The sequence below is a fragment of the Diadema setosum genome, chromosome 12, assembly GCF_964275005.1.
Source record: "Diadema setosum chromosome 12, eeDiaSeto1, whole genome shotgun sequence".
Classification (NCBI taxonomy): Eukaryota; Metazoa; Echinodermata; class Echinoidea; order Diadematoida; family Diadematidae; genus Diadema; species Diadema setosum.
The window spans coordinates 18088612-18106114 of record NC_092696.1 but is presented as its reverse complement, the minus strand read 5'-3'; the positions used below and the strand labels follow the sequence as shown (position 1 = coordinate 18106114).

The 17503-nt window shown below is 38.2% G+C and overlaps 1 pseudogene; it reads right to left on the bottom strand.

Annotated features, from left to right (window-relative positions):
* Window positions 1–8572: 8572 nt before the first annotated feature.
* LOC140235772 (N-terminal EF-hand calcium-binding protein 1-like) lies at window positions 8573–14493 on the bottom strand (annotated as a pseudogene).
* Window positions 14494–17503: the final 3010 nt, after the last annotated feature.

Sequence of the window (17503 nt, the reverse complement as noted above, 5' to 3'; positions counted from 1 at the left end):
CTGTATAGGGCTTTTATGGTGATTTGATCAAACGAAATGCACTAAATTCATTATTAGTATCTACTGAACATTAACATTTAAACAAATGAGACCCCTGCTACATGTTTTGTTCAAATGAGATGAAAGTGAAGATAAGAATATGAAACTCTCTGCTTAAATGACAAAAACTCCACTTTTTCTTTAACTTCCATGTGTATTAGCTTTTGTAAACTTCACAGGAGGTAAACCAGATTTTAGGAACAAATTAACACCGTCTTCGAAAGTATGAACAAGATTAAACTATCTTCATTTGAATGTTTTTTTCACCCTTCATTTGAATTTTCACTAAAACGATGTTTATTTTAGTCAGAGACGTTCGCCATTATGTCACAGTTCTACTTAACCTTGAATAAAAACAACACCCTTGGAGATATCCCAGTATAATTGGGTGTGCAAGAAAGCTGACAATAATGACATTTCACTGAGGTGTATCTATATCAATGAGTCACATGTTTTAATTTTGACCCCTGATTTGCCCAATTGTACATCGTTCAACGTTTTCACCCATATATATTTCACCAAAATATATTTGACCAAAATTATATTTGACCAAAAATATATTTGACCAAAAATATATTCGACAAAATATATATTTCACCAAAAATATATTTGACACAAAATATGTTTGACCCAAAATATATTTGACCAAAAATATCTGACGAAAATATATTCGACAAAATATATTCATTTCAACAAAAATCTATTAGACCCAAAATATATTTGACAAAAAGTGTTTTACATACATGGCTTTCCATACTTTCGAGAAAAAAAAAATCATTCGATGAACGAAAAACCATTCCATGAAAATACATTTCATGAGCTGAAATACGTTTCATGACAAAATACGTTCGACAAAACGAGTGCGCAATATTCGCTGTGTACCAAGCTGGCCCATGCGACTTGTCTACATGCAGCGCAACACGTACGCATGCATACACTGCACGTGTGTGTACCATAACACTACAGCGCGCTAGCTAGCCCGTCATCGGCGCGGCGCGCGTGCGCAGCCGCTGGCCGCCGCCGCGGTGGGATGCTCGATCGTGCTAGTGGTGGGTTTTGAGCGCGGTAGCTTTCGCGATTTCGATGTCGATCATGGGCCATGGGCTTCCACTGTTCTGAAAGTGGGAGTAGGAATGATCCCGCCATGGCGTTATGCAAAAGATTCAGCACAGCTTAATCTCCGCCATTGCCAGTTGGCGAGCGCGAGATCGGGATCAGGTCGTGGCCGTGGCAGAGCAACATCAGCGGTAACCGCATGCAACAGCGACCCCAACACGTTACTGGTTACCGGGCGCGCCGGGGTTACATCATCACAATACAAATACATATAGTACTAGTATTTCATCACATCATCACTATACAACCAGCTATATACCTCATCACTATACAACCAGATACATACTTCATCACTACAACCAGATACATACTTCATCACTACAACCAGATACTTCATTTGATGAATCTTCAAGTCTGATTGGTTAAGAATTGGGGCATACAGTCAGCAATTACCTGTAGTTCCCACAGTACCCAAACTGACCCATATTATACTAAACTGCCCTCTTGATTTGTAGCAGCACATTCATATGCACATGTAGGGTAAGCACTTGGCTTCAATAGTGAGAGAGGTGACCAATATCCAATACGATTGCAATGCACGTGAAATGGCAGCGCCGATGTGTGAATTGGCTATCCAAGAGCTATTGCCATCAACCTACTAAATTTTCATATACAATTTTCTTTATTATACACAGATATGAACTGCTTTTCTTCAAGGCAGTTGTTGCTATCGGTGCCCCTGTAAGGTTCCTTGGGTCATAGCACAGAGCCGAGATCCCTCGTGGTAATGATATCAACAATTCCCTGAAGAGCAGTCCATATTTGCACTCTAGGAGATTGTCATTAAAAACTTCATGTCTGAACAGATGGGAGAAGTGTTGTGTGGTGGTTAGTAGAGGTGCCATTGAACTACGGCAAACATATTCCATATGTAGTACCTGGTATCAAAATGTCAATAAATGTTTGTAGAATATGTTGAAGGAATTGAACTACAGTCAACCTTGCCCATGTTGAATCTATTTGGACTGAAGAAATAGCTTCGATCAGAGAAAATTCAACTAATGAGGGATTAAAATTAATAGAATGTACCGGTATAAAGAGAAGAGGACTTGAAAAGGACCTTTGACTTGGGTGATTATTTGACTTATGCGAGGCCAGCTTAAGCAAGGTTGACTGTATTTTCATTTGTGTTGGAACTTTTGCAGCAGTTATCAAAGAATGAATAAAACTGGATACAAATATAGAATCCATGTTATAAAACTTGCAAGGATGATACACTAATTTCATCACACTCATAGTCATGGATTGAAAAGGAACACATATATGCTATTATGTGCCAAGTTTGTTTGTTTGGGGTTTTTTTTGTATGTGAGGGTGTGTGTGTGTGTGTGTTTTCATTTGATTGCTCTTATGGTTTGTTCACTTATAGGTCTCCATACTTTCAGCACTGTTATTATTCCTCGAGTACTAGTAGTATGCTGCACTGCATCTTGTATGAAAAAAACAAACAAACACCAAAACCTCTAATTTTGCAGTCATTCACCTGGAGCATATACATTTGTACTGTACTCTTCTGAGCAGCAGTAAACTAATTTGCCCATTCACAATGAACTGGTTGTTTCCAGTCGCACAACTTACAATATATATAGAAAACTTACAGTTTGTGAGATGGCGTCATTCAGTTGTGTACACAGCTATATGATGTACGTAGTAACTATCTCACTTTTTCAGTCATAAATTTATCTTGTGTATCATTCATCCAGTCACGCATTCAATCACTCCTTTCACTTTGTATGCCAAGTTAGCAAGGAAAGATATTCGTGCCATACCAATCACAAGATGGAAATTTAATTGCAGTCATTCACAATTCTAGACATAAAAGAAATACAAAGTTTATGTAAATAACACTGTATATTCAAATTGGCTTGCCATTATTCAACAAGACAGCTCGCACTGCTGTTGTATGTATTCCACACAACCTACTAAAGAGCTCTGAACCACACTGCTTTCACAGTAGTTTGGGTACAGTCCCTTTGTTATCAGTCCATATTTTCCATTCACAACAGACCCAAGAGATGTCACCTGTAGGCCACACAGTTTTGGGGGATAAATTGTTTCCTGTCATGAATCGCCCACTTATGGCCAGAAGTAACAAGATTTCAGAGGCTGAACTTATTTCACAGATGAGCCAGCAGGCAGTATTTCTAACATTATGGCATTGTTATTTCATGTTACTGAGTAAGATCTGAATATTACTGAGTACATGTATTACCAGGTAAAATTTGTATGCTTACTGTTATGTTGTAAAAGTTGCATCGCAGATTACAATTTGCACTGAAATAACCCCCATATTTCTCCTGTTGAAACATGAGAGATATTGAAACATACATTTTCTTCATCAGACACTCACAGATAAAACATAATAACATATGATAACCAATAATTACAGTATATAGTGCCTTTTCAAAAAAGACTTGAAGCACTTCAACAATTACAACACTGATCCACTTACAATGTAACGTGTAGGGGGCTCGTAGGCATGGCACATCCAGTCAATATTTGAAATATTACACTTTGAAAAGTCGCAAGTAATTAATGCAGGTTTGATTCATTTCAGAAGGGATCTTTCTTTTCTATCAAAAACAGATCCCTTAACTTCCAAGCTTCAATCATATTTCTTACATGTCATGTGGTTGAAGCTTCTCTGGCATTGCCAGCTTAATGCCACAGTCAAGGTGTCACAAATTCCAATCTTTCAAATTCATGAAATCAAATTCCAATCTTCTACAATCTAAATGAGGCAATTGGCACAAATGTACATGCCTTGTCACATATCTTTTTTTTTTTCTATATTTTTCAAATTCATTTCATTTCAGTCTCACAATAATTAATGAATGCTAATTTTGAATGGCAAGTACAATGCTTCTGCTCTGAAATTATGCTGTATACTGTAAACCTGTTTCAATCAGAGGGGGCAGAAATTTGCTTACGACACAAGTTAGCCTTAACCCAATGAGGACTGACTGATTTTGCGACAACAAGCATTTCCCATAGACACCTGCCCTAGTATACTCCGACTGGTTCTCAATTGGTTAAGAGGAAACTCTGTTAAGCCAGACTTGAAGCACCTCCAGACATAAAGATTCTTACTCGCAAGTGGTACATGTACACTGATCTTTGAAGGCACTGAACACATAATAAAATTCTTGTTAACATGAAAACTTGGCTTATACCAGTCTACTGTCAGCCGCCATTACAGGACAAAGATCATCAATGTAAAGTATTGTATCATCCAATGAAGTCCCATTCTCTGAGTATGACTACTGCACATCAATAGTTTATACAGGATCCTGCTGTGTACTTCACTGTGAAAACAACCTTCAAACAATCAGAGTTAACATGATACAGACTACAACTGTGTCAAAGATAAGGTGGGTCTGAAAGTCATGACTACACACAAGGCCTTATGAACATCAATGCTGAACTGTTACCACATACTAGTATATTATTCTGTATGTACAACTTTAATAAAAATGTGGAGTGTAAAACAGATGCACCCATCGTGTCACTGACTTCATTTGTATTTCCAGTTCCAGTGTATATTGTAAGCAACTTTGTTCAACTTTGTCAATAAACATAACTATTTCACATTGATCACTTAAATAAACAGTATTGAAGTCAACATCCCTTTAAAATGAACTCTGAGACAAATAGAACTATGCAGATATTCATCAGTCTAGAGATACCACACAATTACACTTGCTGTAGGAAGTCTTTAATATTAGAATCTCAGATAAGCTGGAAAACATGATCAAGAGAGGCACTCCTGTATGGATTGTACATTGCTAAGTAATTGAAAGATAAAAACTTTATAAGACCAAGGAGGTACTAGTACCTCCTTGATAAGACGATAATTTGTACATTTACGAATAATTTCTGAATCCAAAGGAAAGATTCATATACACTCAACAACACTGACAAACAGACAGACACACAATAAAAACTCACACACCTATGAAGGAACTTTGTTCACAATGTGGACTAAATCACATTTTTGAACGAAGGAAAACCCACTAGAACTTTAGAAGACTGAGAGCTAAACACTATCAATTCTGTTTATGCTCTTCCAGCATTATCACAGCCAATGTGAAAAACTGAATGTGGATTTTTCTTCCCAACACCAGGATGTAAATCCTGCCTTTCCACTGTAAATCTTACTGTTTTCAACAATCTACATATGGCAGTTTATAGTTTACAGTCAGGGGTCCTTCAGCTCATATCATGTAATCTGACAATGTAAGTACATTTCAATTGGACCACAGTGATCAAATTAATCTATCATAAAATTTCATTCAAAGTTAAATGGTGCAGTATTTCGAGATATTTACATTGCAACCTCTGGCAATTTAAAGAGTCATGAATACTGAGGAAACACCACAGACAGTATTTTTGTACTGAGCAAGGTGATATCCAATATTCTTACAGAGCTAGACCTGCTCATAATAAAGAGGATAAAATGGGTTTACCCCTTGCATAGAGACTATAAAATCTCTATCCCATTAAAAGTGCTATTCATTGGAGTGGGTAAAAGGAAAGCGATGGAAGGTTAATGGCAGGATGATGTCACGGTTTAGGGACAATATGAAGAATGATAGGAAAATGATGTGATGTCACATTAGTGTCATGATGATGTCACAGTGTTTGGTGATGATATCACAATAATGTGAAAATGATGCTATGATGTTATAAAGGTATAGGAATTATGTCTTTATGACAATGATGATGATGATTTAGACTTATTCATAGAGGGTAGCCACTTTAGTGATCTTTGCACTGTTCTCCTTGTGGTTCCTGTTCACATTCATGAATGTAATTCAGCTATCAGGATTCTGTCATGATAATCTAATGATGATGATGATGTGAGGATGTCATGTTGATAATGAGCTGGCGATGTGATAGGGATGTAATATTGTCATAAATATAATACAAACATTATTATGATGTCATGATGACTGAGGATGTTACATAAACACATTGAGTGGATTAGACATTGGAACGATTGGCAATGAGCCATATAATCAATCTTTCGCCTTCCCCTAACATCATCAGCTATCAACCAAAAAAAAAAAAAAAAAAAAAAAATGGCTTGACTGAGAGTGATGGGTTGACATTGGTATTGGTATTCCTCTGAGTAACCAGTGCTATATAACTTGCAAATATATCAAAGACGATTCTGACAGAGAATGTCATCACAACTATGAAATCTGTATGTTTACTTGGGAAAGGGGAGGGAGAGAACTAACCTGCATTCAATTTTATAGGGGCATGATTTGTTTTGTCCCTTTAAGCAGCATTACACATTAAAATGTTCTTGTCATCTTATCATCATACAAATCTGTAATTGCTGAAAGACTGCAATAGTGCAGATGAAAGAGTTGGCATTCATGTACCAATTGCAAAATTTCAAATACATGAAATCAAATGCTACAGATTCAAGAAATGAACTAAATATAAATGCATTACTCAATACTGGCAACCTTCATCATCAATAAAAACCATTATCAGTCATAATTGTTTAAAGTAAATGCCCATTATAAGAACCATGAGAAACACTTAAATACAGTGCACTCCCGTTATAACAAAATGCTCGGGACCGGCAGTTTTCTTTCGTTATAACAATATTTCGTTATAACCGAACAAATACAATGTATAACGAAAACAAGGAAACCACGTATATATATCATATCCTGTTTGCTGAATAGTCATCATACACTAGAACGCTATGTGAAATGTGATGGGATAACTGTATTACAATAATAAACGCAAGTTCCCCTCAGAAACTGTACGTGACACAAGGAGCGAACTCACAGTAGTGTGAAGCGTTCACCCATGCAGAGACGCTATATGCTTGTTCCGCTACGTGTTTTCGAAAGCAATTCGCATTTCGTTATAACGGAGCACATTTCTTTTGTTTTTCTTTGTCTGTGGCGCTCGGAAAAGACTTCGTTATAACGGAAATTTCGCTATAACCGTGTTCGTAATAAGCGAATTTTGTACCATAGACTTTAATGGTGATAATTTTGGGACCAGAAGATTTACTTCGTTATAACGAAATTTCGTTATAACCGTGTACGTTGTAACGGGAGTGCACTGTATAAAACCTTGTGCAAACAGGAACACTTCCATAAGGCAAAAAAAAAAAAAAAAATCATTGTATTGGCGTAACCCGCCCCACCCTAGAAAACCCCCCGACCCTGAACTTTTCACACACAAAAAAAAAAGGAAATACATCGTTTTTACTGAGAGAGGGCGCGATACGGGTTTGCGAATTATCAAAAACAACAACAACAACAACAACACCTGGTGTCGGAAAATGGCCGTGCAGTACAGCCTGTTTGCGACTGATAAGTCCGGTTCGAAGATTTTATTTAGTATTATTCAGAGAATCGATTTGTCAGTGGCGCTGGGTGATTTAGCCCAGGAATTTCTGACCGGTATGTCGTGACGGCTTTTAAACTGGTTATATAACAAATTTTTTGATGCAACAGACCCTCTCTATCGAATGGGGTTTCGTTAAATATGAGTTTTACACCTAAAATACAGGTAGCAGGTACAATTGTACACAGTCTTCACTTATTAATGACTTTCACTGAGTATACCCAACCAAACAAATGTCCGTGCACCAGTACATGTATGAAGATTTTGACAGATTGAATGCGTCAGAAATACTGCAAAACCACATATTAAGATTCCTGCCAAGTATCAATGAGACCATCGTCAGGTCAAACAAGTTCAAAATCACACAGTTGCTTGATGATGTGACGCCGACTCAACCGCCGATGACCCTACTTTTAATCTCCGGCACAACTAAGACAGAGGAAGCCAGCATCACCAAGAAACAGATATCTGAAATGAGCAACAAAAATCAGTCAATCGAGAGTAAGTCATTAAAAGGAGTTCTATGGAAAAGAGTAAAACTGTGCCTGATTGCCCCTCTAATTAAACAGACATGGAAGTCATTGTAGTGCATTAGACATTAAATTAGTCAATTATACCATCCAGTCAGCAGCCTATGAAACCAAGTACTTGTATATAGCATTATTTTCCTACAAATATCTTATAAAGTGAAAAAAGTATAAGAAACCTCTAATTTTCTCAAAACATGAAGCAGAGCAGAATACAAGAAATCCTACAGAAGTGCTGAGGTTTAGTTGTGAAGAAGTACAATCATAATGACAGATGTTTTACACATAGTTAACTCATTCAATTTTTTTTTTTTTTTGCTTTTAAAGGACACATTTGTACACATTAGCGTACAATGGGCAATAATTTTACAATGTGTACAATTAACAATTAGCCTGTGATATTTAAATGACGGCCCTGGGTTTCAACAATAACATGGCAAAAGTGTGCGAATACACCAGTGGGATGGGAGAAGGGGAGGGAAGTTTATGCCACACTCACCTTATACTGACAGTGCTTCCATCTGGAATATTTCCTGTAGTGGTGGGAAGTAGATAACCAACATCAGTTACATCTTGAAGGACAGCTAACCAAGGCATGATCTGCATGTTTGACAACATTACTTATCAAAATTATCACTCATTACTTTATGTTGAAACGTACTGACAAAGTCTGTACACAATTGAGTAATTTCATCACCAGTGGTGCATCAGACAGTATGTATGGTCTTGTATTCATACATGTATGCTACACGTCTTTTTATGACTTTGTCTGACACAGAGAAGGCTGAGGCAGGATTGCATCTAATCGAGAGGAGCAGTCATTATTACAGTGCCATCTGGACTGCTTGACAGGCACAAGTTGATAAATCCCAGCTCAAGATAGTATAATGCTTGTCCTTATATTCTGAAAAGGCTTCATGGAGCAAAACAATTCATTGCATACTGTATGTGAAGATGAATGCTGCTACTGCATGTACTAATATACACAGCCAAGTATCTATAAAGACAATGGATAAATCTAATCAAATCAATACATGCATCATTATCTAATATTACAATCCGCATGACAAAGCATCTGACAGAAGATAGCTTGCTAAATGCACTAATGTTATCACTCGGCACAATGTAGCAAGGGCATAATATTACAATTATGTAAAGGAAGAACTTGACCAATATTAATAGAAATGTGTGTACAGTCATGGACAATAAAGGGAGCACTAACCTCTCTCCAGAAGACCCAGAGGATCCCCACGACGATGATGAGGGCAGAAATGACTACATAAATAAGAAGAGGTCTGGTGATCATGGGGTCACGAACCTAACGAGGAGGCTTCCTTATTACATCCTTGTCCAATGGCTCCACTCCGAGACTGGACAGAGGAGTGGGGAGAGAATGAAACATTATCATACAGTAATGTGAACTACAGAACGCACAATTTTTTTTTTTCATGTCAGTATTTGTTCATTATCCATCTTTGATAATACATGTATACACACTCTTTCTTTTTTTTTAAAGAATGAACATATATTTGTCCTTTCTTCCAAATTAACAATAAAATCTGTAGCCATATAGACAGAAAGGATTTCTGGAAACAACATTAATGTGTAGAGTAGAAATAGTTGACGTCCAGACTTTCCAATAAGAAGGGTCACAAAGAGAAGGAGAGTGGCATACAAATGAGACTTCGAAACACTGCTGATTTGAGAGGTATTGATTTTTACTTTTACAAAATTATTTTCCCCATGACTGAAGAATTATAATGGTACTCACTAAGATGCTGCTTTAGCCGATGAAAAGGTAAAATGAAATATTTTGAAACCAAAGCTTTAATGAGGTTCAAAGATATTTGCTTGAAGAAATTTGATTGATTGATTGATTAATTGATTGATTGATTGACTGATTGATTGATTGTCAATCTTTATGCAGAGTGGCCTGATTAGACTGAATCAGAATAATGACTGCACTGCCGGCATACTGTAATTGCCCTCCCCCTTCAGAATACTCTCAGACCTGCTGATGTGTGCACATTGTGGCTCACCCTTGAGCAGGTGGTCCTTCCATGATGACGTTGATCCAAAGGCTCTGCATGGCATTGAGTGGGTTGGGAAACCTCATGATGATGGATAGGGCTATCAGGGTCCAAGGCAGCTATGCTCCTACCAACACAGAGAAACAAACAAACAAACAAAATCATATGTTGCAATCTATCTTCATAGATCCTTCACTTCATACTTTTGCATAATCATTAATACAAACATGCATACACAAAGTGTAAAAAAAAAAATAATAATCCCGCTGGCATTGCATAAATATGAGGGAAATAGTAAAATGTTGAAGTGTTGCCCTTTTCTTTGGCCCCTGACCTTTGACCCCATGAACCCTAAATTCTCTAGATAATCATTGTCAGTCAGTACATGTATATATGCTATGTTCCATGAAGATACCATGAACAATTTCCAAGTTACTTGACCTTTTGACCTTTGACCTTTGACCTCATGACCCCAAACTTCCACCAGAGAATCTTAATTGGGTAATACATATATACACCAAGTTTTAAGAAAATATCTTCAGGCATTGCATAGATATGGTGGAAATAGTGAAATTTTACGTATTTGACCTTGACCTTTTGACCTTTGATCTTGAGCATGTGCACCCAAAAGTTGATAGGCACAACTTCACCCCCTAATACACATACATGCCAAGTTTCATTAGGATACCTCAAAACGTTTTTTAGTTACGCTGTCCACAAAATTCATTACGGACGGAAGGACGGACGGACGGACAACCCGAAAACATAATGCCTCCGGCACCACTTCTTGGCGGAGGCATAAAAAAAAAGAAAAAAAAGGCTGTCAGCTGTGATTCAAGAAAATTTCACACTGCAAATATTTCTTGCTTTACAGTATGCACAAAACTATTTCCATTGGGGTGTAAGAACGACATTTTGTGTAAGTAGAGAATAGAGATTGTTAAGAATTGGGTGTGCACTTTTGATTATTGCAACACAAGATAGATACTCTAGAATCTACTTTTTGAAACAAAAATCTTTACAGTATCCTGTCTTCATTTCTTTCTGAATCTACAACTCCTCAAAGATTAGCTGATTGATGTAACTACCTTTATGAGGGTCGTAAAATTTTGATATACACTGATCAGGATCCTCTGATAAAATAGTTATCGCAGCACAAGCATGGCTCCTGTAAGCAATATGTTGATTAAACAGAATTTCCCCACTAGTTAAAGTCAGGGTTAACCACTCTGGAATTGGACTCCAGCTATCACTGGGGTAACATGACTCTCACCTGGTATAGCCATTGAAGACAGCTGCTCTGGTTTGTCCAAAAGATCCACATTCTCTCGACGGAAAGACTTTGACTTGGCACCAGCAAAGTTCCTGAAAGAATACAAGACAAGCTTATCAACAAAGAACATGATACATGTACTACAAAATACCACAAATCATTTAAGCAATTACATCTCATCTGGTACAGAAATCCTATGACCCACCAAACAAACAAATAAACACAAACTACAATAACAGTGAACACATTCTGAACAAGACACTTTTTTTTTCTTTTAATACTGCACAATTTATTCTGACAAATGAAGTATGGAATTGCGACTGATTGACAAATTGCCCCACATCGACGTAAATAAGCACTGAATTGATCAGTGTTTTAGTAGTAGCCATGATAAAAAATCATGGGCATACATACCAGGTACTCGAGCAGGATTCGAACCTACGACCTCCTGATCACCGGACAGGCGTCATCTCCACTAGACCACCGAGCTTTCGCCCGACAGCAAGTGTTAGTTCTAATCCTTATAGCATGCAGCGGGTACTGCTTTGTTATTCAAATTCATGAAATTCTTCCGTCGAGATGTTTTCATTGCGACTGATTGACAAATTCCCCACATCGACGTAAATATCATGGCTACTACTAAAACACTGATCAATTCAGTGCTTATTTACGTCGATGTGGGGCAATTTGTCAATCAGTCGCAATGAAAACATCTCGACGGAAGAATTTCATGAATTTGAAGAAGTATGGAATTGTTTGCTTGATTTTCTTCTGAACTTAATAATTTGTGCTTTATAATAAGGAGCTACAGTGTCAAACCTTGGCAAAACCATCACTGGATCAATAGAGATCAACACAAAGTGACTCACGTCTTCCAGTCCTCTTCTGTTTTCCAGATCTCGTAGACGGCATAGTTACAGGTCCCCTCATGGCCTCAAACATTCTCACACTGTAGCTGCCATTGTGTATTAGTGGAAACAACAGAAATACAATGCATGACATTACTGGGTAAATACTGTATACCTTTTGGAACATAATTTTATCAACATATAATAAACTTGATGTTGAAAAGATGAACTGAAATGTTTCCAATTAGTACCATATTGATGTACCGGTACTTGTTTCAGGTTTCTCTAGGTACTGCTATTACAGTTTGCCTATAATATATTTAGAGGCATATATATTGTAATTTTGCAAGGGGGAAAGCAATGATGAATGATGATGATGATGATGATGATAATCATGACTAGTAACATCATTGTCATTATTCAAGTAATAACAACAGTGATAATTCATCATGAAAATTTTATTATGATCACTACCATCACTACTTTATTATTCCTAATATTACTAGCTTTGAAAAAACACACCAAATCACTATATTCCAAGTTTATCACAAAAGTAAAAAACATTCACAATGGGGCATGAAGTCTTGACTTCCTAAACTTCATCTTTGAAACTTTAGTTTCAACACACACACACACACACACACACACACGCACACACACACAAATAAATAACAATAAAGATGTAAAATTTGAACAACAATTTTCAAACAGTACAAGTACTTGGACTAAGTTAGTACTTGACTGGATTAGGCATCCAGAATTCTGCTCTGTTGAAAGATAGGGATGGCTGTTTATATCACATATCTATATCCTCTGACTCGAGTCTGAGAATTGTTCATTCAGCTTATTCAATCTCATAACTTTCCATAAGAAACATCACATTCATAGAAGAAAAAAAAAAGAAATAACGTCAATTTTCCTAACTCTGTGATTAGTATAATATTACTGAAGCACTTTCCATTCAAAATATCACACCAGTGGGAATCTAGCAATGAGGACACGATGTCTTACCTCACACATCCATCATCTCTTCCTGCTGCATCAACGTATGTCCTCAGGTTGTCACGGAAACTTCATATTCTTTTCCTCCTGTACGGCGAACTACCTGCCGACAATGAATGCCTGTGGAGAGTAATCGTGATCGCGTGAATAACTGCAGTCAGCAACGCGCTGTCGTAATGATACTGACCTGTGTGACAGTAACTCTAATTGTTAGTCTCACGGCGGGGGGGGGGGGGGGGAGGGGGAGAGAACAACTAGCAATCTATATTTCATGATGAGTTACACATTACTCCAGGTTAGAAGGCATATAACCTTGTTTTTTATGATGTCTATGATGGTCCCCCTTATTTAAAAGCCACCGTAATGTGTAACGTTAACATTAAACAGCGTAAGCTGTGAGCGCGAGCAGAAACAACCACAACTAAGTCAACGTTGAATTCAATGCTTCCCCATGTCTCATTTAATTCAAATTTATGTGAGTGACTGGAAATGAGATACTAAGGAATCCCTGAAATTTTGGTGGAATTTGGTAGAGTGAAATTTGAGGTATATCTTCTTGCCTCTTAGATACGATATTGGCTTACTGCCAATACTGCATTACCATTTTACTACCGCCGGAATCTGTCTCTAAGAAGCCCATGACCGACGGCAACGAGGAGAGACAGATCTCAGACAAATTTCAATGGTCGCGCTCTGTCCACACGTAGTGCTCCTCTACAAGTTAGCGTGGATATGTCTTCCTGGACATTTTGCTGACTAAACCATACAGATACAGATCTCATCGGTCTACGACAGTTTACCAACCTGGGGTTGCTGAGGCTGAGCCCGTATCCGTAGTGCCGGTGCGGTGCCGGTGGTTGAGCCTGAGCCTATTTACAGCCTCAGGCTGTGGTCTTGCCCTTGGCCTGCTTGATGTTTGGGTTGGAGACCTGATCGTCATGGCAGGCGCTGCCGGAACTATACACAGCCCAGTCGCTGTACGTAGGATATTCGCACAGCGTACCTCCGTCTGGTCGGGCTATTCGTAAACGCTGCCGCTGATGTAACCCCCGCCCGGGCCGGCCGGGCGCTGTACCAGTAACGTGTTGGGGTCGCTGCTGCGGTTACCGCTGATGTTGCTCTGCTCGTGCTAACTTAGTCTCCAAGTATGTCCACGACCGGGCGACCATCTGATCCCGACCGATCTCGCGCTCGTCATCCCACTGGCAATGGCGGAGCTGAATCTCTTGCATAACGCCATCGAGATCGTTCCTACTCCCACTTTCAGAAGAGACAGCCATCGAAATCTCTAATGCTTTGTATAATAGCGCGCGTACCAAGCGAGCGTCTAGCTCTCACCGCACGGTATAGGGCTAGCAAGCGCGCGCGGATGTGCATGCGCATGCAATTTGCAGATTGATGGTGTATACACAGTGTACCACAGAACTCTGTGTAAGAGTTCTGTGCAGTGTACACGCAACGACACGTGCAGTGTAAGCTTGCGCTGCGCTGTATTGTCATCGAATGACTTTATTTTGATGGAATGATTTTTTGTTCATCGAATGGTTTTCTGTTCATCGAATGATTTCTTGTCGTAAGTATAGAACGCCATGTCAAATATATCTTGGGTCTAATATATTTTTGGTGAAATATATATATTTTTTGTCGAATATATTTTGGTCAAATATGATTTTTGGTCAAATATATTTTTTGTCAAATATATTTTGGGTCAAACATAGTTTGTGTCAAATATATTTTTGATCAAATATATTTTTGTGAAATATATTTTTGGTGAAACATATATATTTTTGTCAAATATATAATTTGTCGAATATATTTCGGTCAAACCTTCATATTCTCTTGTCAAATATATATTTTGTTTGAATATATATTTTATGAAATATATATTTTATCGAACATATTTTTGTGGAATGAAATTTAAATTGATGAAATGGTTTTTTAGTTGGTGTCGAACATAATTATTTGATTCCCTTCTGGCGTGCTCAGTCTTACTTTTTTGTTCCAGAACGGTTGTTTTACGCCCCCATTCATTGAACCGCAGCGCCCCCCCCCCCCCCATCATTTCTTTTGTAGTTACACTACACGGCACAGTACTGGGAAAGAGGTTAAAGCTAAAATAATATATCTCTTGCTCATCAGAAATCTAGTTGACCTGATTTTCTAACTATGAGATGAGGAACATTCTGACCAGTTAGCCTGGTTCCCACAGGAGTCGATATGAATAAATTGTAATTAAACACAATTAATATATACAGCTGAAATATAAACAAGCAAATAGTTTTATTACAAAAGAAAAAGGGAGAACAACCATTTTATATTTTTTGGTACTTCGTAAGGTCATCATCAAGCAGAAAAAAAAATAAATCTTTTTACTTTTCTGCCCTCGTTACGAAATTAGAAATATCTTTGAAGATGTTGTGAAAATTAACACATTTATTTTATTCATTAAATTTTTACAGCGAATTTAATCTAAAATATCTGAATTTGACGAAAGTGGATGATCATTCACCAAAGTACGTAAATGATACGGTACATAAAATAAGTGACTCAAAGTTTCAAAATATATGAAACGTTAAAACAAATGGTTATCTTTAAAAGTGAATAAAGAAATCATGGAAATATGTTATATAATCACACTGAAATAGAAAACTGCCAGTTCTTTGCTAAAAAAAAATAAGATAACAGTTCAGCTCAGCAACATTTGTATAGTCGTTAATCAACTCAACATGCATCATTACTTTGAAGCATGGGCGTAAATCCCGGGGGGATGGGGGGGATATATCCCCCCCTGAAATGGAGGAGGGGGGGATGGCCTGTACAATCATCCCCCCCTGAATTTTGAGAGGAAAAAATGGAGGAAGCAGAAATGTGATTGTATCAATTTTGGCATATTGCATGACGTTTGTACGCCGGCCTTTCAAACATAACAGAGCTGAACAGTATTCTATCTTGTAGGAAAATGTATACATAATTTTCTTAAGCGCTCGCTCGCTTCGCTCGCTCGCGAAGAAAGTAACATTGACATACACTGTAAGGTATGGCTCAGACGTTGACAACGTCAATATAATATAGGCCTACATGTAGGCCTAAACATGCTATGACGCGAGTAACTGGGGACCATCTGCAAAATATGTACGAAAACAAACAAACAAACAATAACAAAAACTATATCGCCATAATTGAACCCCCTCCATTTCCTGAATCATTCCTGAGAAACGACAGTGACTAATGACTCAGTCCGGATACATTATCATCTATGGGCATACCCAGGGAAGATCAGGGGCGTCGAATCTATGGGGGGGGGGGGGCAAAGCGGCATTTGTTTTAGGCAGACAAATAATTTATCCCCCAAGCAATTCCCGAGATGAGGACAACTCTCGAACTTTCTTAATGGAAAATTGTCGAAAAATCGCCAGAACTCTGCACCAAATCGTTGTATTGCAATCATAAACATGCAAAATCTCCGCTATACAGGATCCCTTTCGATAAACTTTGTACAATTTGACATTGACGTATATTTCCCTAATCTATCAAAGAGTGTGCAGCAGATCTTTCACTTAACAAAAGCACCCTCATATGCAGAGGCGTCGATGAGGGGGGGGGGGATGGTTCCCCGATAAAGTGGGACGAACAAAAGCGAAAAATATAGCTACAAACGGCAGTTTTTGGAGTGTAAAATGTCAAATTTTCAAGCTCGCTCGCTCCGTTCGCTCGCATTTAACCGCTATGCCATTCTCCTGATGTTGCTGATAGTGACTGACAGCAGTTGCGCCCAGTGCGCCCCCCTTAATTTCCAAAGCGAAAAATTTATCTACAAACGGCAGTTTTGGGACTGTAAAATGTCAAAATTTTCTAGCTCGCTCGCTTCGCTCGCTCGCATTTAATCATTATTCCATTCTCCTGAGGTTGCTGCCAGTAATTGCCAGCAGTTTTCGCCCGATGCGCCACCTTAATTTCCATAGCGAAAAATATAGCTACAAACGGCAGTTTGGGGATTGTAAAAATGATGTCAAAATTTTCAAGCTCGCTCTCTTCGCTCGCTCGCATTTAATCATTCCATTCTTCTGATGTTGCTGCCAGTAATTGCCAGCAGTTTTCGCCCGGTGCGCCCTCCTTAATTTCCAAAGCGAAAAATATAGCTACAAACGGCAGTTTTGGACTGTAAAATGTCAAAATTTTCAGACTCGCTCGCTTCGCTCGCTCGCGTTTAATCATTATTCCATTCTCCTGATGTTGCTGCCAGTAATTGCCAGCAGTTTTCGCCCGATGCGCCCCCTTAATTTCCAAAGC